Genomic DNA, 24403 nt, shown 5'->3' on the forward strand with positions numbered 1-24403 from the left:
CCCCATCTCTCGCTAACGAAGGGCACGGCTTCCTGCAGGTGCACTACCAACTCCCCACAATTGGGCTGTGCCGTGCACAGCATTAAATATTTAAGCGCTTGTCAAAATGTTGTAACGATTTTTTTGTCTTGTTCCATTAGCTCTGTTTCCAAAGGTCACCACTGGAACTACTGAACATTTATTTCTATTGAATCCAGCTTAGAAGTTATGATCTGAGAAACCGGGAGACAGGACAGTATGTTCTGCGGCGCCTGCTTTTCCCCACCGCCGCTCAGCTGAGACACGTCGGCCTTTGAAATATCATTTTTATTCCTACTCTAGAAAAACTAAAATAAAGAGATTGATTCTTCTGCCTGCTTGATTTGCTTCTGCTGGCTAAATAAGGTACATAAATATCAGTCAGGTGGCTTCCCCATGTAAGTTTTCAGGCCATCGGTTTAAACGCCCTGCGCAGTTTGTGGTACCGGCCCTGTGAGCTGGATTTCCTCTCCAGGTGCAAACTAAAGTGTTGTTATTACGTGATTTTTCCTGTTGCTAGAGATGTATGCACATGAATCTTCCTCCCTCGCTGTCTGTGCATGAACAGCATCTTATTATGCTAATACTATGAGTATTAGACAAAAAGCGCTAAAGAAAGCCAGTGGAGACACCAGTCTGGACTGGGGGCAGAGCATGGGCAGGGGGCCTGCAGGGGTCTACGGCCCCCGGGTTTGCTTTGGGTTCACTGTATCACTGAGCAGTGCAGAGCCAGAGGTAGTTGCATGGGGTGGGGGGACACCCACAGCCCCCAGAGATGTTGGGGGGTGGGGGTGGGGACGGGACACCCAATGCACCAGCCCTTGGCCACAGGCTCCTGCACCAGGGCCACTGCGGGGCTCAGCTCCCCCCCAAGCAAACCCCAAGTTTGCAGAGGGAGCTAGGCTTGCTGCGCACCAGGGGATGGGACTGCTGGTGGCAGCCCCACAGTCACCACCCTTCCCTCCTTCGGGGAAAAAAGGAAAAGTCTAAAGCATTCTTAAAGACTTCCCTGCGTTTTAATTCCTCTCTCTTTAAAGACATGTGAGAGTCCAAGAGTTCTGGCCCTGCTGCCTGCGCCTGGATGCTTCGCAAAGTTGTAATCCCCACTAGTGACATCACGGGCCGTTGCCATGGGGATGTCACAAACTCATTGCCATGGGGATGTCACAAACTCAGCACTGCGACTTCACCGCGGCGGGGATGGGCAGCAAGGGAGGCAGTGCTTCCCAACCACCAGTGTCTCCGGTAATTAGCAAACTGGCACGGAAAATGAGGATGAAACACAGGATAGGAACATAAAACCATTTTGTAAGTATGATCTATTGGAAAGCATTCCCTCATGAGAAAGTGCCTCCTTAATGGATCCTGCGCTCTTAAGTAAACTGCAAAAGGCGGAGAATAAAATAGAAATTACAGTGATTTGTTTCATTGGGCATTTCATCGAGTAATTAAGAGGATAATTAGGAGAAGGAACATTAAAAGGCGTTATGCTCAGCCCTCGTCTTGCTCGAGAGGAGCAAGCTATTGAATGTGCAGCATTGCCCGATGATTCCCTGTACTAACATGGGGTTCCCCAGGACGAAGGAGACATTCATGGATGTGCCGCAGCACGAGGGGTCACATGTAGGATGGGAAGGGGTGAAAAAAGTATCTCCACCATGGACCTGGTGGGACGCCGGAGGTCTCCCAAGAAACACGGGGTGGGAATGGCAGGTTGCAGGGAGCAAACCCCACCTTTGCAGCATCTCTTGGCATGTGGTGTCAGGCTTTGACGCTTGTGCATGGTGCGTTTCAGTGCAGGGGAGACTAAAGGGGAAAACATAAACCAGCCCTGGCTGCAGAGGACCTGTGGGGAGAGCTTGCCATGGTGAAACGCGTGCTGATGAAGCACCATGGCCAAGGCAGAAGTTGCAGAAAGCTGGAAAACCAGCTGAAAGCTCAGCACAACAGTTACCCTGCACCAAGAGAGCAGCTTTATCACCCACCCCTCTTCTAACACCTATCCCCCATTTTGCATCCTCATCTTTTTCTTTGGAAAATATGTATAAAAGTACCTGTATAACTAATGCAGACGCAAACGGGACCCAACACCACTCCAAGAGTCCTCAGTGGTCACAACTCTATCTAAGCTGCTTGTCTAAGATACCCAGCCCTTCCCACAGACGAGGAAACCTTGGTGCTGGCCAACACAGCCGTGAAACAAAGACCTATTCAAGCAATGAAATCTGCAACTCCTTTCTGGACCCTATTTACCCACCGGCATGGCCACGCTCCAACAGACGTCAGGGCACCAGGTCCCACCACAGGCTTCCTCTGCAGCCCACGTTACACGCGGGGCACCCCAATGCTGACACAATGCCATCTCCTAAGAGGCTTCGGGTGAAAGCCAGCCCCAAGCGAGAGCATTCTGTCCACTGCAAGTGCCAAACGGTCACTGCAGGGAGCAAACACAAGCACCGCGGTGGGGAAATGCAAACTGGACTGATGGACACCATGAAAAGAAAGGGCTTTACTGAAAGCAGTGAGTCCCATTGGACATGCATTTATAAACACCAAGACAACGGATAGGCTAATTCATGTTATTGCCTCAAACCACTTCTCAGGAGACAAAACAACCAACCAACCAACCCAGATAAATGAGAAACCCCAACCCGCAACATGGCAGCACTGACCAGTTGCCAAGAATTAAGCAGTTCTTGGGTCCTTGCGTGCTCCAGGACCACATATTTAGGAAAGCACAACATCACCTTATATACAGGAGAAGGCCGGCTTGTTTTAAACTGGCCTCTCGGGCTGGAAACCTCTTTTTTCTCCCTAGGGAGATGGATGTGATGGCTATAATCCAGTTGCCATGCTGGGCCAGTGTTTCAGGGTCAGTGGTCTGTCAGGGTTGAGCCCAATGTGTCAGACAACTGTCAGAAAATCCCTGTTCAGGAAGTCACCAGCCCTCTGTTTCCCTGTCCTGGGAACCGCTGCTCCCCTCCGTCCTCCCCTGCTCACAGCGAGCAATCCCCATCTTCTTCAAAGCAAAGTAAAACTGGCTTTTTGGCTTGTTGCTGGCCCTTACAGGCATGAAAGCAGCTTGTTGGGAGACTCGAGTGCTCGGCACAACCCTAAAACAAGGCTCCTGTTTGAAGTGGATGGATCGAGGCTGGATTAAGAAAGCCCGGGAGGAGTGTCTAGCTCTGCTCCTACACTGAAAAGGCTGCTCAGCAGCAGCAGCCAACGTGGCTTCATCCTGCTCAGCTCTTCGAGCAATCTCTAAGAAGTGGCTACAGTGCCAGGGAAGCAGCAATTTCATATGCAATGTGCGACTTGACCCGGGGAGGGGGTAATTGCAGTGCGTGTGCTCTGCTTCCCAATGCTGCTGCAGGGAGGGGAGCAGAGCTGCCTCACTCCTGGCTGCAGGAGCACCCAGCGCTGCACTAACCCTGTTATCATTGAGGGGAGTTGGACAATACACTTCCACAGGGGCAGATTCAAGACCAACAGCAAATGCAGGACAAAACACCACTGTTAACCACCTCTGCCCAGTCAGGCAGACCAGGTAGAGCCTGCAGAGCGGGTCCCAGGCAGACAGCTTATCTGTGGCTTGAGACAAGTTTAGAGAATCACTTCTGAAGTTTCCCCTCTTGCAAACACCTTATTTCCCCCCTCTAGTCAATGCAACAAGCAGGTTTAGTGCAATGCAAATGGGGAACAGAGAATAAAACCATATACCAGCCCATACCTGAAGGTGCATCCTTCCTTTCTCACCAAGCAGCCGGGAGGACGTTGCTGTCTCTTGGTAGTTTTCCAACATCCTGTGTTGCGGGTAGATTTATGCACTGATCATAGTTGGAGCTGTTAATATAAAAGTGCAAAGGAAACGGATTTTACTGTAAAGCGTAGGGCTGCTTTTTCTTCCAGCTTTGCATTATCATGACTTTCTCTTTTCTTTTTTAATCCTTCCCCCCCCCCATGATTGACCATGTTTGGGGTTCAAAGCTTTAAAAATAAATCGCAGATTTTCTTTCTATGCATGAGAGAGTCAGAATCATTACATGGTTTAAATGGATATTTTGAGAGGGACCCCAGACTGAGTAGTTCCTACTTTAACTGGGAGCCAGAGGGATGAAGCTAATTTGCACATAGTGTTACATGCTGGTTTTACTTGAACTCAAGGGAAAAGGCTGCAGTGGCTACTTGTCATTCTTTGTGAGAAATTGAACAAAATGGAAATTGAGTTCACTAGTAAAATATATATATATATTATTTTTTTTTTTTAAATCTGCAGCAGACCAATTTCTCCTGCACCAGGGGAACATCCCAGGACTGCAAAGAAGCCATGCCTCAGCACGTACCGCTGCCTAGGCACTGGGGACAAACAGACCGGCCGTCCTGTTCTCAAGAGCAGATTTTTAACTCTGAGGCCTGCGAGCATTTCTCCAGCTCGACTTGAACCACCTCTTCCTTACACAGTTTGAGAGACAACTTTCCCCTTTAGCATCGCAAACGCCTTCCTCCGGGAGGGGGGAGCTCCGATATCTGCAGCGCTGCATCTTTACAGCGAACTGCCTATTGATGACTTTGTGGCTAGTATATACAATAAGAAGCAGAGGAGCTAATATAATGCCATTTTCCATGTTTACTGCATTATTACAGTGGTTGAATCTGCTGATTAGTTCCTATTTTTCTTAACTTCTCTTCCTGAGCATCCCTTTTATTTTTTCCCTGCTTATCTGCATACAGTCATTTATCCATACAGCTGGTGTAACAGCAAACAGGGCCAAAGCTATCATTTCTCCTCCCTTTCAAATTTAATCTTGCAGACCTCAATCTTTGTGATACCGCTATTATTTTGTCCATATCTGATCTAACGGGAACCAGCCATTATTTTTGCCTTAAAAAAAAAAAGAAAAAGGGAAAAAACTAATCCAAGCAAAAGATAATGGCGGCTGTGGCACTAATGATCCTTGGCACATCTCCTTGCAATGAATCCAGTGCTAAAACAGAGACCGTTTGTTTCCCTTCCCTCTACATAACTGCAAGACTGACCCCTCATGCACAGGCAGCTCCCCACCAACAAACAACATTGCCCTCATCTCCTGGGGGATTAATTTCACTGCCAACTATCTCAGCAGCCCTTCTTATTGTCTTAACTTATTTACCCAAATAGTGGAAAAACAACTCAAGTGGAGCCGGACACTCTCCAACAACATGACTGCAACTGGTTTCTTCAGTTTTGTTCCCCTACAAGCTAGGAAAGTGTCTACACCGATAGTTATTAATTGAAAAGGGAGGGGGAAATTTCCTACAATACAAACAATACCAGAAAGTGCTCTTCGTTACTGTTTCTTGAAGATCATGGCAAGACATTTTGCCCCCCAGCTTCCTTAGTGCTCCCCACCTCCCAGCTCTGAGCAGACTATCACACCGCCTGGAGACTATCCGCTGAAGCATCAAGCCAAGCTGTTCCGCATGTGCCAACCCCGTCAGCCAGCAGGGAGACGGGGAGAGGCAGAGGAATCCCTCTCCTCCCTTCTCCTGCACCCCAAATAGCCAGAATTTTTGTAAGCAGCGAATGTGCCTGCCTGCCTGCCCTCCTCACTGCACGTCCGTGATTTGCACCATCACTCCGTGGTTTCTATCTATGCTGCGCTCTTCACCTCTGCCTGCAGCCCAGAGACCTTCACATGCCCTCCCCGTCCCCCAGGAATATTATAAATAAATCACAGGGCCACATTCAGGCTCTTGGTCTCCGTGATGCAAGCAGGGACTTGGAGCTGCTTCAAAGGCACACGGCACTGACAGGGCACAGGATCTGGCATGTCCCCTGCACCAGGATTTACGCAGGCAAGAGTTGTGGAAATCAAACTGAACCCTTCCCCACATCCTCTACTGAACGGGCCTGATTTGGGGAACCCCTTGCTCACGACAACATGGAGCTTCCAGCTGCCCAAGCTGTAGCACTGCAGGAACCCCAGCATTTCTTGGTCTAGATACAACACAGCGTGTATTATATTTATTATTAATGAAAGATTAAACACAATAAAGAGCATTATTAATTTTAAAGCTACTAATAATCATCAGCTCTCCCTCACTTCACTCCACAAGCCTAAGAACTATAATGAAAGAGCAAATTCCAGCTTAGAGCATCTTTAACAGAGGCTGCCGTGATCCAGAGCCCAGCTCTGCAGCTCAGGGCCATGGGCATTTTCTGCAACTAGTGAGGAACCTCAAAGGTCTTTAATGTGAACCACCATAAAAAGCCAGAAACAGCAGAAAAAAAACTCCGTTTGGAAAGGAGGACTCACACCAACCTCCCAGCTCTGCAACACCAAGTTGTCTTCTTGTGTCCCAGTCTGCACCCGTATCATCACCCCGAGAGCCCAGGTTTGCACAGTGACCTACATCACAGTAGTCATTAGATGGCGATAACCCACTTTAGCTGTAAGGGAAAGTCTGCATTTCCAGAAGCGTTCTTTGCCCTCTTCCTCCCTGGGAAAATGGAAGCTCTTTACGATCTCATGGGAGCATGAGTCAAACAAAAGTCACAACAGACCCTTCACAAATGAGTTCTCATGGGACAGGACTGTCCCTGTGACCAGGTAACACTCATCTCACCTCCCAAAAGCAGCACCTGCTCCCAACAGAGGTGCTCCATCAGTACCGGCGGCAACCAAGAGCAGGGCCATTTCTACCCTGAATCCTCAGCAGGACAAGCAGAGCAGGGAGCCACCAACCTCAGCAGAAATTCAGGGCATCAGAAGGGCACGTGTGCAAGTGGAAAGCATCCTTTGCACACCAGCAGCAACGTTTTCCTGCTGGCTCTGGCACATCGGCATTGATGGCAAATCACATCTCCTTTGTATTTCACTTGGAGGAATAGGGAGAAAGAGGTGTTTTACAGAGGAGAGTCACAAAGAGCCCCTTCTTGGAAAATAGGCTATTTTTGGTACTATAATCCCGTTCCTGCGGAAAAGAGAGAGAGGCCCAAGAGATTGAGGTAGCTGCTGAAACCCAGAGAGGAATCCAGCAGCAGAGCCTGGAGCATAATTCAGATATCAGGGACCAAGAACCAGGACCAAGACCCATGTTTAAAGACTGTACAAGCCTCAGGACTAAGATCTGTGCTTCAGCACACGTCTACCCACCCTCCTGCCCACCAATACCGCTGTGTGCCACGCCAATACGAGATGCTGCAGAGCAAGAAGGTGGCAAGGAGCACTTTCTTTGCTTACCCAGATCTTTCCTAAGCATGCAAAGACCTGGCTCCTCATCTGAGTGCTAATTCTCACCCTCTTTCAGCCCAGTTTTTTGCAGCTTTTCTACAAATCCAGAATACATTTGAGCAATCAGCACAATATTTAGCGAGAAAATCGTATGCTACATTTCCGCTTGGCATGATTTTGAAATGGTTAAGCTGTTAAGCCCTGAAAGGGAAGTTTTAAGAATACAGTGAAAAAAAGAAGCCAAAAACAAAAATAAACCAACAGTGGCAAAATTAGAGCATGACATAAAGGAACCATTTGGATGGATCCCTTTTTCCAGAGAAATGGTGCATGCTGGCTGCTGCTTTCCAATGTCAGGATCTCTGCAGTTGTGTAGCACTTGGACTTTCATTACAACAGCAGGGAAAATAACAAATTGAAAGTCAACACTAGCACACAAGAGAGGGAGAAAGTCTTCCTAAGGTAGGATCAAACCTTTTACAAGCTTCTCTAAACCACAGCCACATTGCCCCTGAGGCCCCCTTTGCCTATCTCACTCTCCCCCAGCAAGGGGGAATGCTATCGGGGCAGGAAGGTGTTGCTTGACACACACACAAGTGCTTGTGTAAGGACTGGAAATGGTCCAGGGTGGGGAGGGGTCACGGCAGGTACCCTAGAAATACTCGTGTATCCACATTTTCCAGATAAATCCTTCCAAAGAGAAGCAAACCCTGTCCCGGTCTGTGGCTCACCTTCACGCAACACAACCCCAGCGACACTGGTCCCTCTAAGGATACTCAGGTTCTGCCTACGGCATTCAGGGGGGCAGAGAGGACTCCCCACCTGCACCCCAACCAACTTGCTTTGCACAACACAGTGACAGCTGTGCGGCCCCTATGTTCCCTTTGTCACTCAGAGATCCCTCCTGAATTATGCATTGCTTTGCTGCTGCGCAAACTGACTTGGTGACTGGCTTATGCAGCCAGTTATTGGGGCTGTGTCAGCCCAGTCACAACCATTTTACATTGATTTTTATCATAAAATGTGATGCAACACTGGATCAAAAGACCTCCCAGGATCCATATGTGTGACAATATCCCACTACAACTGTGACACAAAGGATTAAGGTAATGACAGTGCCAATAGCATTCACACCTGCTACTTTTAGGTCCACCCAACCCAGTGCAGCTGAGACAGACAAGGGCTCTTTTCCTCCCACTCCAGCCTCCCCTGGGTCACTGTGAAGTGTTTGCTATTCAAAGAGTTCTTGGAAAAGAGCTCTCTCTCCTGGGAGGGTTTGGATCAGAGACATCAGGTTAGGTCATCTACAAAGGTAATGGTGGGAAAAACCTTGTTCTCCAGCATAGTCACATCTGTGCACATCTCTGCAGAGGTCAAGCACGCTCCTGATAAGGGCATCTCCTGTCCAGTTCTGTACATTGACCCAGCTTCAGCTGGGCATGATAAAGAAGATGAATAAACAGCCAGAGACAGCCTCTTCCTCCGTCTCCTAAAACTTTTCCAGCCTGGGTCCTCCCCTGCCTTTCTGAAGTGCCAGAGGATCTTGCGTTGGGTCCGCATAGTCACAGGATGAAACCCGTGACCTGTACTCCCAAGTACCTCTGCTACCGCAGGGAGGCAGGGACCCGAGCAGCCAACCCATCATTTACATCCATCCTGGGAGGTGTTTTAAGACTTGTCTAGACAAAGTCAACACCAGCCTGATACACCACTAGCAAAAGTCCTGCTTCAAGGGGGAAACTGGGCTGCGGGCTCCCAGAGGTCCCTTGTGATCTCCCCTCCTGGATTCGCCCTACTCCACAATCTTGAAATTGCAATTCCTCTGAAAAGCTCTCTGTCGCTATAAGCAGAGAATCCCATATCTGAGGCATTGACAAAACCCTGGGATTTAATTTTTATTGCAAAACCGAAGCCCCCTCTGCACATACCCCTTCCCTAATGACAAACAGCATCTCTGTAGCTGTCAATTACTCCTGAATCACAGTACGGTTAGGAACGGGTCGCAAGATGGGGTAGAGCACACAATGACCTGCAGAGGACTTGGGCTGAGAAAACAGCACAATAAATAATTACTTTATTGCAAGTCAAGGGGCAGCATTTCCGCTGATGACATTCTCACAAGGGGGAAGGGATGGGGGTTTATTTACTCTGCACTGGTGTTTATATTGCAAATTGCTTCCATGGTGCTGGCTCAAGGAGCTCTTTTTCCTCATCGCTCTAAGAGGAAGGTGTTCAGCCATCCCCAGCCTCCTCTGAGGAGCCAGGCTGGCAGGAGCCAGGCTGGCAGGACGCAGCCTGGCAGCCTCGTCCCAGGGCACTATTTCTACTTCAGGCAGGGGGAATAATTCCTCTGGATAAGGTGGGTAACAGCACAGTCCTGCTCGTGATCAGGGATGCACCCAGCCTCCACCGACCACTAGTGTGTGTGGGCTCCAAGTTCACTTTTGCTATTTCAACCTTCCTCCATCCCATTTCCAAGCGAGCTAGTGGGATTCATGGGAGGCTGGAGCTGGGTCTTTAGATGTCGTACAGCTCACAGAATAATAGCTAAACAAGCACACACCTCCTTCTTCCCTCATCTGAAGTGCCATGTTATCAAGTGCCGAGTCTCTTTAAAGAAATTACTCTGGAAGTGTCCCTACAGCAGCACAGTAAAACAAGTGAACAGAGGGTGAAAATAAATCAGTATCTATGGAGGAGGTCTCCTGCCCAAGGGGACTTAAGGGAGAGCATGGATATTTCTCCACAGTGGCAGCCCGGTGACTGTCGGTGCGATACATGACTTCACGACAAAAGATGCTGAGAAGGTGCCGGAGGAAGAAGGGAAACTGTTTTTCCCTTCCTTTTGATTTACACATGCTTCTGCTGGCACTGGCTCCTGGACATGTATTTCTCTATGCTCAGTGACTGCTGAGCATGATAATATAGAAGCACAGACCCAGGCATTCGCTGTCTGTGGGCTCCACTGTAGATCAGCAGCGTGATGAGGAAAAGGCTTATTTGCATTGCCGTCATTTGGTATTTGCAGCAGGATGCCAAGAGCACAGAACGGCCATGGTAAAAAGCATCTGATTTAACCTTCGCACTACACACCTTCCTGAACGCATTAGCCATCGCGGACCTGGCATCAAATCCTCCCTACCAGCCCTCCATGCCATCCCACAATGGAAAGGCAATTGAAAGCACCTCTCAACTGCCCAGAATATGTGGCAAGGGCAAGGTCACAGCACCCAGCACTGTCCCCAGGGTGGGGAAGGTTCCTGCGACAACGCTCAAGCTACCATAGCCCAAAGCAGCTCTTTGGCTCCTCTCAAACACATCAAGTGTTCAGTCCTCAGCTACGGAGCTGGGAAACACCAGGAGAGCCTGGAAGACAAGCGGTTGTGTTATCACACGTTCATCATCAGGAATGAGAGCACAGAACTCAACACGAGTGTCCTCCATTGGCTTCAAGGGCACCAACACATTGAAATTCCCAGCTGATTCAGAGCTCTCATTTGCACTTTCATCACAGCCATGGCCAGGAGCTCTGCAAAGGCTTTCCTAGCAAACCCGGGAGTTCCTCTAGGGCTGGCAGCATTGATTTTCATCTGTCCAGATACTTCTGGAGCAGAGAATGAGAGAGTGATGGAGGGATTTTAGCTATTTATGAATTAGAAGAGTGGTTTACATATTTTAACAGGAAGATAGAGGAGATTTTGCTCAGAATAAGGGCTGCTTTTCTTCAGTTTTTTCTAAATTGCTTTCCTAATCATTAGTACTTCTTGCCACGATGAACAACCAGGCAACTCCATCACGTTACCTTGGACGTACCATGGCAGGCAGCTAATGCTATCAGTCATAAATCATGTCCCTTTCAATCTCCATTATATAGGAAGAGCAAATTTATTATGAAGCATGTGTCATTACACACCAATGCCTTTCCATTATCATATAACTGGATACCCCCAAGGTTCATAATTCGCAGTATAATAGTAATTTTTAAAGAACCATTGGTAATCAATAGCACTCAGCATCCCTGTCAGGATCATTTGCAAAACAAATAACACTGATCTCAAACAACTTTACAGGAGGGATATTTAATCCCCATGGACTGCATTATATGATGGGTAAGCGAGGAATCCTAGACTATGTATCATGTATTTTCCTTGGATTAAATATCACTTCAATCGATGTTGCTACCAGCTGTACAATGGTGCCTGTGTTTTCACTAAGTAATGCTGAAGTATTGTCTTACAAATAGACATTAGCTACGTGCCCGGCACCAAAACCACATGGCAGCTCCATGGGGTGTGAGGAGGGGGACGAGGCAGAGGGCAGAGCGGTGAATTAGCAGACGTGATGCTGCATGGGAAGCGCACGGCAGCAGGCAAAGTTGGGGGCACAGAGAGCTGCCGGGGACCCCACAAACAGGGCACTGCTGCGCTGAGGGGTCAAGCAGACATTTACCACGGCCACGACCGTTGCTCACAGTTGGGTGAGCACAGGCAGTGCTCAGCCCCGTGCTTGCGGGGCCCAAGCCCTGAAGGGCTGAGCCCAAGCAGAGGTGATGCTCCCTCCCGGGGTGGGTTTGCTCCGCAGAGCTCACCGAGGCACAGACCTGCCCTCGTTACCAGAATACCCAGCATAGCCTCCACACTGAAATCAAATCACCAGCAGAAGGAGGTGCTGTTTTCAGCCCCTTGTCGATACAGAGCTTGGGTTTAACCAAGTTACTACCTATAACTCTACAAAAGTGCTAGGTAGTATTATTTAATAAGAGGTTCAGCCATCTGCCTCATTAGCTAACAGACAGACCTTAAGGACAACAAACAGAGGCTCGATTTACTTATTGGTTTTCCTTCAGCATGTACCGCCAGAGGCTGTAATTGGGAAGGTAACTTTGTCCTGACCGCCCCTGCCCTGGCTGCGGTCAGTCCGTCTCAGGTCTGTCCACAGCCAGTGTTACCATAGCATCCCAGGCCACGACAACCGTTAATGGAGTTTTTACATATAAAAATAGAGACAGAAGCAGCCAACCCGGCAGGACCCCATGCAACCAGTGCATGGAGAGGCACTCGTAGGGACAGCTCTAACCTATCCCACGTGTGCCTGGCCATGCTGCAGCCCTCGAGCCAGCCCAGCCCAGCCGGCATCCAGCCCAGGGCTCCCTAACGAACATTTCTGAAGTCAGATCAGAGAAGTCAAGACAGCCACCTCTGTGCTTCAGCAACCTCGTTACTGGGGAGCCCGAGTTACCTGTTGCATGGCCAAGAGCCAGACGGCACCTGCATCTTTCCTTATAGATGGTTTTTCCGAGGCAGGAAATCCACATTTAAATTTTCTACACAGGTTTCTGCCTCTTTGGAGCTCTCTGGCAGAGCCGTATCTCACTACTTGCAGCTGGAGACACCTTTAGTGAAATCTTCAGCTCCTACTGATGTGGAAAAATTAATGCATTTTTCTCCCAGTGTAAGCACGGGTCTGGAATTCACGGCACTTCCCAGCGATAAGCTCCAAATTGCTCATCGCTAGAAACCCCACACTTTGGTAAGGATGGACGGAGCTGGGATAAAAAAAAAATAAAAACACCCACCCTTGGACCCTAACTAAACAGTTTAGCTGCTGGAGATTACAGAATCCTATTTAGTGATATCAGAGAGCATTTTCCACAGAGGAAACATCTACTTCAACCTGGCTATAGGAAGCCAGGAAAATTAAATGTTTTGGGAGGAAGAAGAAACCCACAGAGTTTTGCATGTTTTGGTTCATTTTTAGAGACAAATGTGTTTCAAGAATGGGATTAACTGGGGTGTCCCGGCACCCCTTCCTGCTCAGCAGCACCTCAACTGGGCTGCACACTCCTGTGAGCTCCTGGGCTGCCCTAAGGAAAATGCCATTAAAGAAAATACAGCCATTTTTAAAGGTAGAAGGACAAATTCTCCTTCCAGTTACACCATTGACCTCATGGCTCTCCACAAGGTTGGGCGGGCACAGCTCTGATTTGGGGCTATTTTGAGCATCCTCTGGAGTCACTGGGCACCCAGCAGGCAGAAAGCACAGAGGAGCAGGATGAGGCCCTCACCTCCAGACCCAATCTGTCAATACACCCATAATTTTCACTGACTATAGGGTAAAACGAATCCCCTGTTCAAGTAAAACACTTTAACCAAAACCCTCCAGCCAGCCCGGGGCTGGAAGGGGCACAGCTGCTTCCCCCCATATAAGCACGGCCCCAAGTGGGGATGGTATCCCCACTGCCATCCCTGCTCACTCGCCACCGCTGCTCAAGCATTACACATGTGCATGTAGTACAAGCTTGTTCAGGGTTCTTCCACAGATGAAATATTTAAATGGTTCATTTAAATTAAAAGGGACAGTAATGCATAAGATAGAATTGTTTTAAACTGACTTGGGCTGACTTGATCTCCCCACCACTTTTTTTTTTTTAATCTCCCACCTGAGTTTCATCAGGCCATCATCCATCATGATCTCAGAGCTTCAGGAGCACAATCCACACTGGAAATGGATGGAGACCTCTAGGAAAGCTCAGGTGCTGCACAGTGATGAGGAAGCACCTTTCGCTCTCTCTTGAGCAAGCATCTGGGCCATGGCATGGCTGAGGGGATATCACGTATCAAGAGGGATGCAAAGCCTGGACTTTTCCATCTGCATTTGCCCAGCTGGGATGAGCACCGCTTGCCTTGCCACCCGACCCAACCTGTTTGCGTCACCCCCTTTGGGTAAAAGCAAGACCCAGGGCAATCTCTGGAAGACAAGACATGACCAATGCTTAATTCTCTGCTGATGGGCTCAGACACAACCCAAAACCTCCAAGAGCATCAGGCAGGAAGGAATTTCCCAGCTCACGTGGTCCAGGGGAGATCCTACCACAACGCTTGGGCTTTCATCCCGCTGCCACGCCCAGCTCCCAAGTGTCCCAGGAGGCTGCACACATGCACTGGCTTCATTATTAAACTTGATGGACAATGAATGATCAAAGCAACCAGCAATTCTACCCAAATTCACTCCCATGTTCTCACTCTGGAGGCCAGGGGACCCAACACTGCTGCCCCTGGTGCAAGGGGAGAGAGGACACATCCGTGGGCAGGGAGGGAAGATCTCTCCCTTGGATTGCAAGAGCCTAAAGATGGAAAACGCTTACAGCTGTGTACGCATCCATATGCATAAGAGAACAGGCCCTGATCCAGCACATGCTTACGTCAATCTGCCGTCACCAAGATTTAGGAGAACATTTCAAATGAAGCAAAAATTTCCTTGCGCTGCAAAACTAAGGACAAAGAAAGGAAATAAGTCTCATGGTTAGAGCAGAAGCAGGTGTCAAAGGACTTGGTCCCAGCACAGGCTCCAGCACCAACGCCTCGGGTAACCCTGGGCATGTCACTTCACCTCCAGGTTTACCCACTGCATGCAGCTGTCAGCTCTCCAGGCGTGATTCCCTTTACCATTATAAGGGGCTCTCAGATGGTCACAGAAAACCTGATCAGCTTTGAAGCTTTGAAGATCAGACAGATCTTTACGCTGTTTGCAGAAGAACAGGTCACCTGTAACTCAGCAGCTCCAAGGAACCCCACAAGCCCTGGCTCCGAGGAGCTGCTTATAATCTAAACCACAGAAAGTCAGGATTTGCAACAATACTTCAGATTTTGCCTGCTGAAAATAAGAACAACAGCATTTCAAAATAAATGGGGAGAAAAGTGAGATCAGTAAGTTAAACAAACTTATTTCCCAACCCAGCCTAATTAAAATGAGAAGTGTATTACTCCATTTCCCCATCACAAGTTCCAGTGCAAAAAAAAGGGTGCATTGTCCTGAGTGCTATACAACATGATGCTGCTTTATGGCTGTTTTCTTAGTAAGACAGGGACTGGAAAGGAGGGGGGGGGGGAAATCAGAACAAGAACTAGTAATTCTTCATTGAGAGAGAGGGAAAAAAGCCATGCAGAAAGTTTGGGGCTTTTTCTTATAGCCAATGTAGCATTTAAAGAACCCACAACTGATTTCACAACTGGAAAGGATTTTAATACAGAAGAGGACATTTCTGCAAAACCATTAGTGAAGCTCAAAATTAGCAAACTGACCCACACAGTAAACAACATGACAAACTTCGATGGGATGGTGGTGTTCACTTTGCGAGCATTTCTTGGGGAGCTTTAGGAATTGCATCCCACAGATTTATTTCTCCTTCTTTCTTTAAAGATGAAGCAGTTACACAAACTCCACCGCCTGATTTCTGCTCCTTTGTGAATTGGGATAGCTGTTGAAACGTGTTAATTTATTGAAGTTTTCCTTTTACTCCTCTGTGGTAGATGTTCTCTAGAAGCAGTTGCATTATCCCTGTGCCCACGCATTTCCCTAGACAAGGTAAATAAGGAGCCAGGCTGAGTGAGCAACACAGGCTGGGCTCAGCCGGGCGTCCATCCCCACCCAGCCTGTTTGCACCCTGCAGTTTCAGTCCTACCTGTCTGCACAGCAGAGCCAGGCAGATGCACAGCTCAGTCCCATGCCCACCTCAGCGTCCTGCTCTGCAGTGCAGTCTGCAAAGAGCCTTTTCCTAGCACAGACCAGGTCCCTGCAGCCTCTAGGGACAGAGACTCAAATCCAGACAGCGTAAAAGTTCAATGGTGCCATAAAACACAAGAGCCAGGTTTGAACTCCTGGATTTTAAGCAGAAAGCCACTTCCAGCAGCTCTCCACCCCCTTTGGGCCACACACCAGACCTTGCAATTCACTGCTCAGCACTGCCTTCCCAAGAGAAGGTGGCTGGAAGTGACATTACTGCAGTGCCTCCCTCCATCCCCGAGAGTTAATCGGCTCAGCAACACCAGCGGTCACATCCCTCGTCCTGCCAGCCCTTATGGATGCCCTGGCTGTCACCCTCACTATGTCTGCCCACAGTGTTTGTACCTGCTGCACCCTGAGCAGGGGCAGAACCAGCACAAGGGTTATGGGGTTTGTTTCCAAGCCACATCGTGGGACAGGAGTAAAGCAGGAGTAGGTATTTTTATACCCCAAATCAGACATTCAATACCTTTTTTTTTTTTTTTTTAAAATCATTGCCTTTTTTTGCGTTGGTTTAAGAACTTTACTCTTTTGCAATGAGGGCTCAGAAAGGTGAGTGGGAAATGCCCCTTCAGTGCTGCTCCACACCCCCCCCTGCTTTTACTTAAACAGGGCCAGGCACAAACTTATCAGCAAAGTGATGAAAAGAAGCTACTCCAACTCCTCAGCTGTCCCAGGCTTTTTCCTTGTGATTAGACTGACCAACTGCCCAGCCTGGAGAGGGAAGAGTTAGTTAATAACGTCAGAAGATGAGCACTTGGGCCATGCAATTATGATCTCCTGCTAGAATACCTTGGTGAACCAGCAGCATTAATGGAACCAGCACTGAGCTGAAGCCAAGACGCTTATCCTTTGGCAATGCTCTATCGCAACAACTTTATTTTCACAATACTGGATGATTAATGCTTACAGCTGCTGTCATTTGCTTTGATAGGTTTTGGGACTGTGGAGTGACATTTGCTCAATGCACCGTTCTTGAAAAGCTGCACTCATCATAGCGTAGAGGAGAGAGGTGCTCCGTGCATCCAGCCGTCGGCAACCAGACTCTCTGCAAGCTGCAGGTGTCCAGGAGAGTTACTTTGAGGAATATGGGGATGCTTGCAGAAAGCCTTGCCTGGTAAAGGCTGCGGGGCAAGAGGAAGGTGTGTTAAATAGCCAATGTTGTAAGAAATGGCAAGAGTTTGTCTTATCCAGTGGAAAGAGACTGCCGGTTACAAACATCACAGCCAAGAGCCGTAGCAGACTGTGCTGTTTTGCCACAAACACATTGGAAGATCAGATCCTGAGCTGAGACTCTCCAGGGCCGAGTTGCAGCCATACTGAGCTCTCACAGCTGCTCTTGAAGCCAAAAAGCATCCAAAATCAGATCAATCAGTAAGTAAAACAAGACACAGACAAATGTCTTAACCATAGCATTCACTAACGTCAAAAAAAAACCCTTGGAAACCTTAGTCTTAACCTCTGTGCCTCCAAGTTCCCCTCCACCTGTAACATGAGGATAAGAATCACCTACCTCACCCGGCTGTTGCAAGGTTTTCCTAATCAATCAGCTCATTAATTCATGCAAAGCATTAGATAGACAGCAGATGGATGGTTTTACACAATAGTCTTTTCTACAGTGAAATATTTCTACTTAATTCTCTGCCAGCAGCTGCCTGCCCACTCCCATCTCACCAGCATGGAGTGGTCCAGGCTCACACGGGGACACCCATGAGGTCTGGGGCAGTGGGGTCCCCCCCAGACCCCAACAGCACCTGGGGCCACGTGGGATTCCCCGGCTGGAGACACCCCTTTCACAAGGCTTCTTACAGATTTGATTTCCATCTCATCATATTTAAAAGCTGTCTCAGGAGCGTAATGATTTTAAATTCACTCACCACCACAGTCAATCAATGGAACAGCGGCTGCTAGTGCCTCGCTAGCAGGCGGTGATGAATGGGGCTTTCGAGGCTGGATCGCTCGCCTCCGAGCAAGAGGAGAGCGTGGGCAGCGGATGGGGAAGAGAAGCAAAGCCAGAAACAAGAATTAAAAGGAAGAAACAGGGCAAGGGGTAAGAAAGCCCAGCCTGCTCACTGCAAACTTAAGACAAGTGTTCATCCGCTCCTGGGAGGCACGGCTTGGAGGGAGCAGTCTTGGCTTGCATTAGTCTCCCTGATCTGTTATTTATCATCTTATATTTGTAGTAAATGTATTAGCTGGTTTATTTAAGATAAGTGCTAACCCCAAACGTGATTTGTGCAGAAGACCGGAGCCCTGGCTGCCAGCCTCTGCCCTGCACGTATGCCCCTGACCCAGCCTCCCCTTCCAGAAGGAGCTGAAGAGCAAACAGCCGAGAGCCGCTCTCGAGAGCATGTCTTCCCTCAGGACAAAGCGATAAAGGACGCTCTGTTGAAGGCGTTATCCCTCAACTCATCCCATGCAGAAGCAGACAGGCACAAGCCCCACTGGATGACACACAGCACCCTGTGCCTCCCCATCCCTGAGCAGCTTTGGGTGCCAGCAGCGGAGAGGAGCAGCCCTGTGTGCTCGCATCCATCCCAGAGACCACAGAGGGACAGGAGCACCCGTCCCTGCAACTACTGTGAGTTTCCAGGGAGGAAAAAACAGTTAAATGCATGCAAAAATCCCCCTGCTTGGGGGAGCCCAAAGGGTCTAATCCTGCTCCAGCATGCTGCCGATCACCCTGCTCTACTGAGAAAGGATGCTGCTCAGTATTTGAAAGGAGCCACTTCACACCTGGGCTCTTTTTCTCCAATTACAGGGTCAGGTCAGTGCTGTGCAGCCTGTGAGTGTAAAAATATTCATAATAAGGAAAACTGGTATTACCAAAGAAGCTGCAGTTCGTGGCGTGAGCATCACAACTGGGTGTTACAAGTCCCACAAAGCAGAGAGGGGACAGAGTCAAAAAAATGAAACCCACCACACCAGCAAAATAAAAGTAAGAGGCAGTAAATTAATGGTGTTGCTCCAATTTGAGCAAACACTAATTAAGAACGTCTAATTGAATTAAGGCATTATTTAGAAACCCCAGCAAATCCTGAGCAGGGATATAAATACCTTATAGGGTTCCTTTGACATCACATATATCTCATGCTTCACTACTCGCAATTTATTTTAATGTCACCAGAATCTCCAGATTTATTTACATCCTTGTCACTCACCATTGTTTTGCATTTATCCTGTACATCTATATCCTCTCTCCTCAATTCTACACACCCAAGTGCTCCATATGCGGCTGCGATGACCATTTGATAAGTCAAAGCTGTGTAATAAATTAGCTCAGTTCATCAGCTGCTTCCCCTCCCTATGCCCAGTAGCCACAGCTCTGGGTCTAACTTGTTTAGAGCCTGGAAAAACGTCAAATGCCTCGTTAAAAAAACAAATCCATCTTCTAGAAATACTCCCCCCCCCCCAGCCTTAAGTGTCGGTTTACTCCACATTACACTGGGAAAGGCCCTGCACAAGCAGGATCTAAGCCTGGCCCAGAATAGGTCGAGAAACCGGTATCATCACCCCCTGGAAATAGAGGAAAACAGCATTTCAGGAAAAAGGGGGAAGAAAAAAAACCTCAGCCCCTCAAAGGCTTCACAGCAGATGTTTGTACCTGCAAAAGGTCCTGAGATATTGCACTTGCAGCTGGGACAGTTTACTAGTGCTTTGGGTATTTAGCAAGAGGCTTTACATACATTATTCTTCCCTCCTTCTGAGCCCTTCGCAGCGAGGCTTGCGGTTCTTACTACACCTGCGTTTCTAGGAAGAGATACAAATACACCAAAAGGAAAGAAAGAAATCCAGTGAAATTGTTTAAAACCACTAAAGACACTTGTAAGGAAAGCAGCATGAGAAAATAACACGGGCGAATCCAGTTCGCACACACATGTATAGCTCTAGGAAAGGGAAAAAAGAAGCAGCAATAAAATGTTTTGAACTTGGGTATGAGCATATAATGTAGCAAAATATGCATGCTGTTTATCAAACATATTGGAAGACTTTTCCCTAAAAGATGCCATATAAAGTATAAAATTTTATTATCTCTGCCTGTCCATTTTACAAAGATATACACAAACAAGTTGCCAAATCTGCCTGCAGTTTAACTCCATTAAATCCAATGAATGAGTTTGGCCCACAAAAAACTCTGCACTTACTGTAATAAAGCTAAAAGCCGATAGCAGCTGATACAGTAAAACACACACATTTCCATACACTTATTCCCGCTGATTTAAAAATACGAGTGAGCTACAGAGATTGCCCTTGTCCAGCTCCTAAAGAAACGCTGGAATGGGGGAGAAAAAACCCAAACCTTGGAGTTTTCCCCTCCATTTCCCCCTAAGCACAAAGAGGAGAGGGGTGGGGGGAAGCCAGCAGGGTTGTGTTCGTTTGGCTTTTCCCACCGAGCCCCCTGAACACATATGACGTGTGTGTTTGAACAAAACACCTTGCCGGCGGTTTGGTCCCCAAGTTGGGCAGGACCCCACCCAGCAGGAACAGGGGTCACAGGTCTGGACCCTCTCCTGGGAGACCTGCTTCTCCCCCACTGGTCCCCAGAGGGGAGAATGTGCTCAGGCTCCTGGGGCAAGGATGTGGGATGCTCTGCTCCCCAAGGCAGCTGGCCACAATTTTGTTTGCAGAGGGCTTTCCTCATGATCAGTGGTTCTCCGGCCACTGGGTCATCTTGAATTATAGCTTGAACCTTACATTGCATGAGGGACCATGCCAGGCAGTACAGAGGCTGGACCCAAATGACAGATCGTAAGCCTCCCCTGATTGATAGCGGGTTTTTTTTATTTGTTGAGTTTTTTTTTTTAAATGCACGCAGCTTTCTCACAGGCTGCTGTCATAACCACACCAACTCCCATCTCCACCTCCCCAGCCTCCTCCCTGTGTCCCTCCAGCTCCCTTATGCAGGCTGATACGCACCCCGTGCCCTCAGTGCCACCTCCTCCAGACCCTCCTGGTGCATGGAGGCTCCAGGTCCCCCTCACCTGGAATTAACTCTCACGCCTCCTTTCTTAGGTATTTATTATTATTTGCTTCTATTACGGGGATGTCTCAGGGACCCAGATGACCCTTGTGCTAGGGGCTGTACATATATTCACCACTCCAGCAGCCAAACTACACCTCACATATTATTTCATGCTCTTCCTCCCCTTTCTCCACACCAAGCCCCTGCCACCCTAGCTGCCGCTGGTCTCCTGGGGCTGTAGCAGACATGGGACCAAGGCTCAGGGTCTCCCCTCCAGCCCCTTCACCCCAAAGTCCCCACAGCCCTACTGCTGTCACAGCTCTGCCTCCTTCCTCGCCCACAGTTTGGGGCCACGCGTGGCTCCATAGCTGTCCCACTGAGCCCCACACAGGTCCTCTCCTCCCCACCAGCCTCCCCTGGGCTCAATTTGCTGCGGATCACCACACCTCCATCTTACCACACCCAGACACTCAGCCCTGGTGCTGTCCTATCATCAGGCTCACTCAGACTCTCCCCAGGCCCTGGGTTCATAATGCCAAAAAAAAAAAAAAAAAAAAAAAAAAATCCAGCAGCCATACCAGATCATGCAAAACACTGCTCGAGGCTGTGCTCCCAGCTCATTCCCCCTTGCAACACCTGCGGTAGCTTCCCCCCTCCTCCACCCTTCCCCTCAAAGTCCTGCTGATGACTCCACCAGCTGCCCCCCCACACCCCCATCAGACACAGCTCAGAAAGGCACAGCCTACCTGCAGCAAGCCCCCAGCCCCACATCCTCTCCTCCCGAGGCTCCTCACTGCCCTGCAGCAGCTCCTTCTTAAGTCCCACTGCTCCACCGGGCTTCCCAGTGCCCTTTGCCGAGAAACCACGTAATCCCAGGCTTTTGCTACACCTGGAGTTAACACCAATTCACAGCCAAGTGCCAGCAGCTGGGATGCTGCGGGTGTTGCTGTGCTGCTGTGGCTCTCCTTGGTGCGAAATCCCAGCCCTGGAGCAGCCGGCAGAGAAACTCCACCTGGACCAGCACAACTGGGATGCGCCTGGCCGCTGCTTTCTGCATCCCTCTGGGACACAGGGCTTCACTGACGTAACCCGCTCACTTGCCCCCAGCACGTGCATGGGATAAAGTAAATAAGCATCAGAAAAAATTGCCCAAGGATGGGGTTGAGACTTTACAAACGGGCAGGAGAGCACTGAGCTCTCCAAGGCACGGACCGCGTGTCCTGTCCCTGTCACAGCTTCTCCAACCTCAGCGCTACATCCAGAGCTCGACTCGGAAACCTCCGAAGCACTGGCCACGTCCTTCTGTTTGTATGCGTTGTGCAATCCTATATTTAGCATATGGTGAGAGAACCAAAATAAATAATCCATAGCTCCTAATAATAAACCTTGCACCTCGAACAAGCCAAAAGCCTGACCTTTCATAGTTAAGTAGCCCTGGTGAGAGGTTAGATCTTGTGTTTTCTGATCATCAAACAGGAAAGCATTAGCCAGACAGGGAGAACAAGCTCTTATCCAGACCTGATTTCTCTCCCCTCCAGGGGATCCTGTAGGATATTTCAGTTCTCTCTCACTCGCTGTATGACTCTTCCCTCCTCCAGTTGCTTGAAATCAGCCAAATTCACAATCTAATCTGGCCGGGAGTCAAAGGGGAGAAAAATCAAGTCCTAATGCAGTGACTACTTTGAATGGGGAATTGAAGCCAATCAGAAAGGCATTATTGATCCCTGCTCGGAGCACCTCGGTCAGGGAGGGGAAAGCCACGGGCAGCCGCAGAGCTGCCCACCGCAGCCAGCCGGGGCTGCCCTGCCAGGCCTGCAGTTTTCCCAGCGCTCGCCTGGGCTGGGAGCCGGCGAGAGCGGGGAGCCAGCCCCATCCGGCACGAGTTCCCTGCCTGTGCATGTAGGCAAGGAGAGCACACACCACCCCCGTGCCGGCACTGGCGAGCACCCATGGCGTGTGCTAGCCCACGGCGTGCACTAGCCCACGTGTATGCGAGAGCGTGATCCGTGTGCTACCTACCACGGCATGTTTGTGTGCAAACACTTCTAGTGTGCATCGCTTTGGAGTGGACTCATCTGCAAGAGCAAGGCTGCTACATCAAATGGTGTGTGCGTGCGTGTGTGTGTGCACAGCGAGGGCTACATGCATTTAGGCAGCGTTAGTGCAGGGCAGCTCTGCGCGAGAGCCAAGGCGCAGGCTGCAGGGCAGGGAAGGGGGTGTGCATGTGTATGTATGTGTGTACCTGGCCTCCCCAGCTGCCCGCCTGCGTGACCTGCAAGCACAATCCCTGCAGCAGGCAGGAGAAGGCAGCGGGGTGGTTCACCCTAGGCAGCGGGGCAGGTGCGGCAGAGGACGGGGAGCAGGCAGACGGGGCTGGGCTCAGCTCTGGGCGTCCCTGGGTGAGATCCCGATGCTTTGGCCCGCGTTAGCGCTGGCTACACGCTCCTCTGCCTTATGTAACTGCAGCAGGGACATAGCAGCGAAGGGGGGACGGAGATCGGGGGAGAGGGGCTTCCCACTGAACCCCTCCTAAAGCAAAGGGGGCCGGAGCAGAAGCTGGATGCCCCGGTAGGGTAAATCTAGATGCCAGGCCGAGGCAGCTGCATTGCCACCGGGTGGGCTGGGCCCGGCTCGGGGCTGCCCCGGTGCGGAGCAGGTCCGGCCGCCAGTGCAGGTCCCCGCCGGGGAGCTGCCGCCCCGCTCCGCAGGGCCAGGGCACGGCTCCTGCCGCGGCGTGCAGCGCCGAGCACAGCCCGGCCGGGCCGAGCCGGCTGCCTCCCTGCCCGGACGGGGCTGCCCCGGGGAAGGGGCTCAGCCCGGCGCCCCGGAGCCCCCCCGGAGCCAGCGGGACGCGGGCGGCAGTACCGGGGGGGAGGGGGAAGTCCTGGGAAGTTTGGGGAATACGACATTTTGCAAGGAGGCAGGAGGGAAACATCCCCCCTAAAAAAAAACCCAAAACAAACCCACGCGGGGTCCCGGTGGCTCCTGTCCCCCCCCTCGGGCTGTGCCCGCCGACCTGCCAGCCCGGGCACCGCGGGGCCGTGCGGCCACCGGCACCTCCTTACCTGCCGGCGTCACGTCTGCTGCTGCCTGCCCTGCTCCGGTTCTTCCTCCTCTCCTCCTTCCTCCTCCTCCTCCTCTCTCCCTCTCCCTGCTGCTTGGGGCTCTTTATGGAGATTCATTCATTCATGCCTTCCCATCGGTCCCTCAGCGTTTCCCTGCCTCCCGGAGGCAGAGCGTGTGACGCCTCGCCCCTTTCCAGCCACTTTCTGCTGTCACAGAGAAGCGCTGCCCCAGCCCGGAGGGGCGGCCGGGCTGGGACACGCGTGGGCAGCGTGGGAGCGTCACCCAGCGCGGGGGGGGGGGGGGGGGCGGGCGGGGGGGGGCACGGCACCGACCCGCCCTGGGGGGTACAGGCGGTCTCTGGCGCCCGTCATCGGGGCGTCGGATCGCCCCCAGGGCTTTCCGCCCTGCCCTCCGCCCGCCCCATCCCACGCCACGCCGCTGCCCATCGCCGCTCGCTCCCAGCCGGCCCTTCCCCGGCCGCCACCGGGCAGCGGCTGCCGCGGAAAGGGCGCGGGTGGGCCCGCACCCCCCGGCCGGCCCCCGGGTAACCCTCTCCCCCTCTTTCCCTCTCTGCTCGCCC

General features: G+C 50.4%; 1 protein-coding gene across 3 annotated transcripts in view; it reads right to left on the reverse strand.

The window, feature by feature from the left end:
• The window catches only part of ELFN1 (extracellular leucine rich repeat and fibronectin type III domain containing 1), a 109639-nt gene that overhangs the window by 82303 nt on the left and 2933 nt on the right, over positions 1–24403 (reverse strand). For 2 of the 3 annotated variants that reach the window (XM_076351187.1, XM_076351190.1), the window contains exons 1-2: positions 23823–23879; positions 3749–3861 (exon numbers count right to left, since the gene is read on the reverse strand). The gene's annotated coding sequence lies outside the window, so the exon portion shown is untranslated. Of the gene's footprint in view, positions 1–3748; positions 3862–23822; positions 23880–24403 lie in introns of those variants that run through there. The other variant, XM_076351188.1, reaches the window with a different exon arrangement.

Source organism: Aptenodytes patagonicus, chromosome 13, assembly GCF_965638725.1.
Source record: "Aptenodytes patagonicus chromosome 13, bAptPat1.pri.cur, whole genome shotgun sequence".
In the NCBI taxonomy this organism is placed as follows: domain Eukaryota; kingdom Metazoa; phylum Chordata; class Aves; order Sphenisciformes; family Spheniscidae; genus Aptenodytes; species Aptenodytes patagonicus.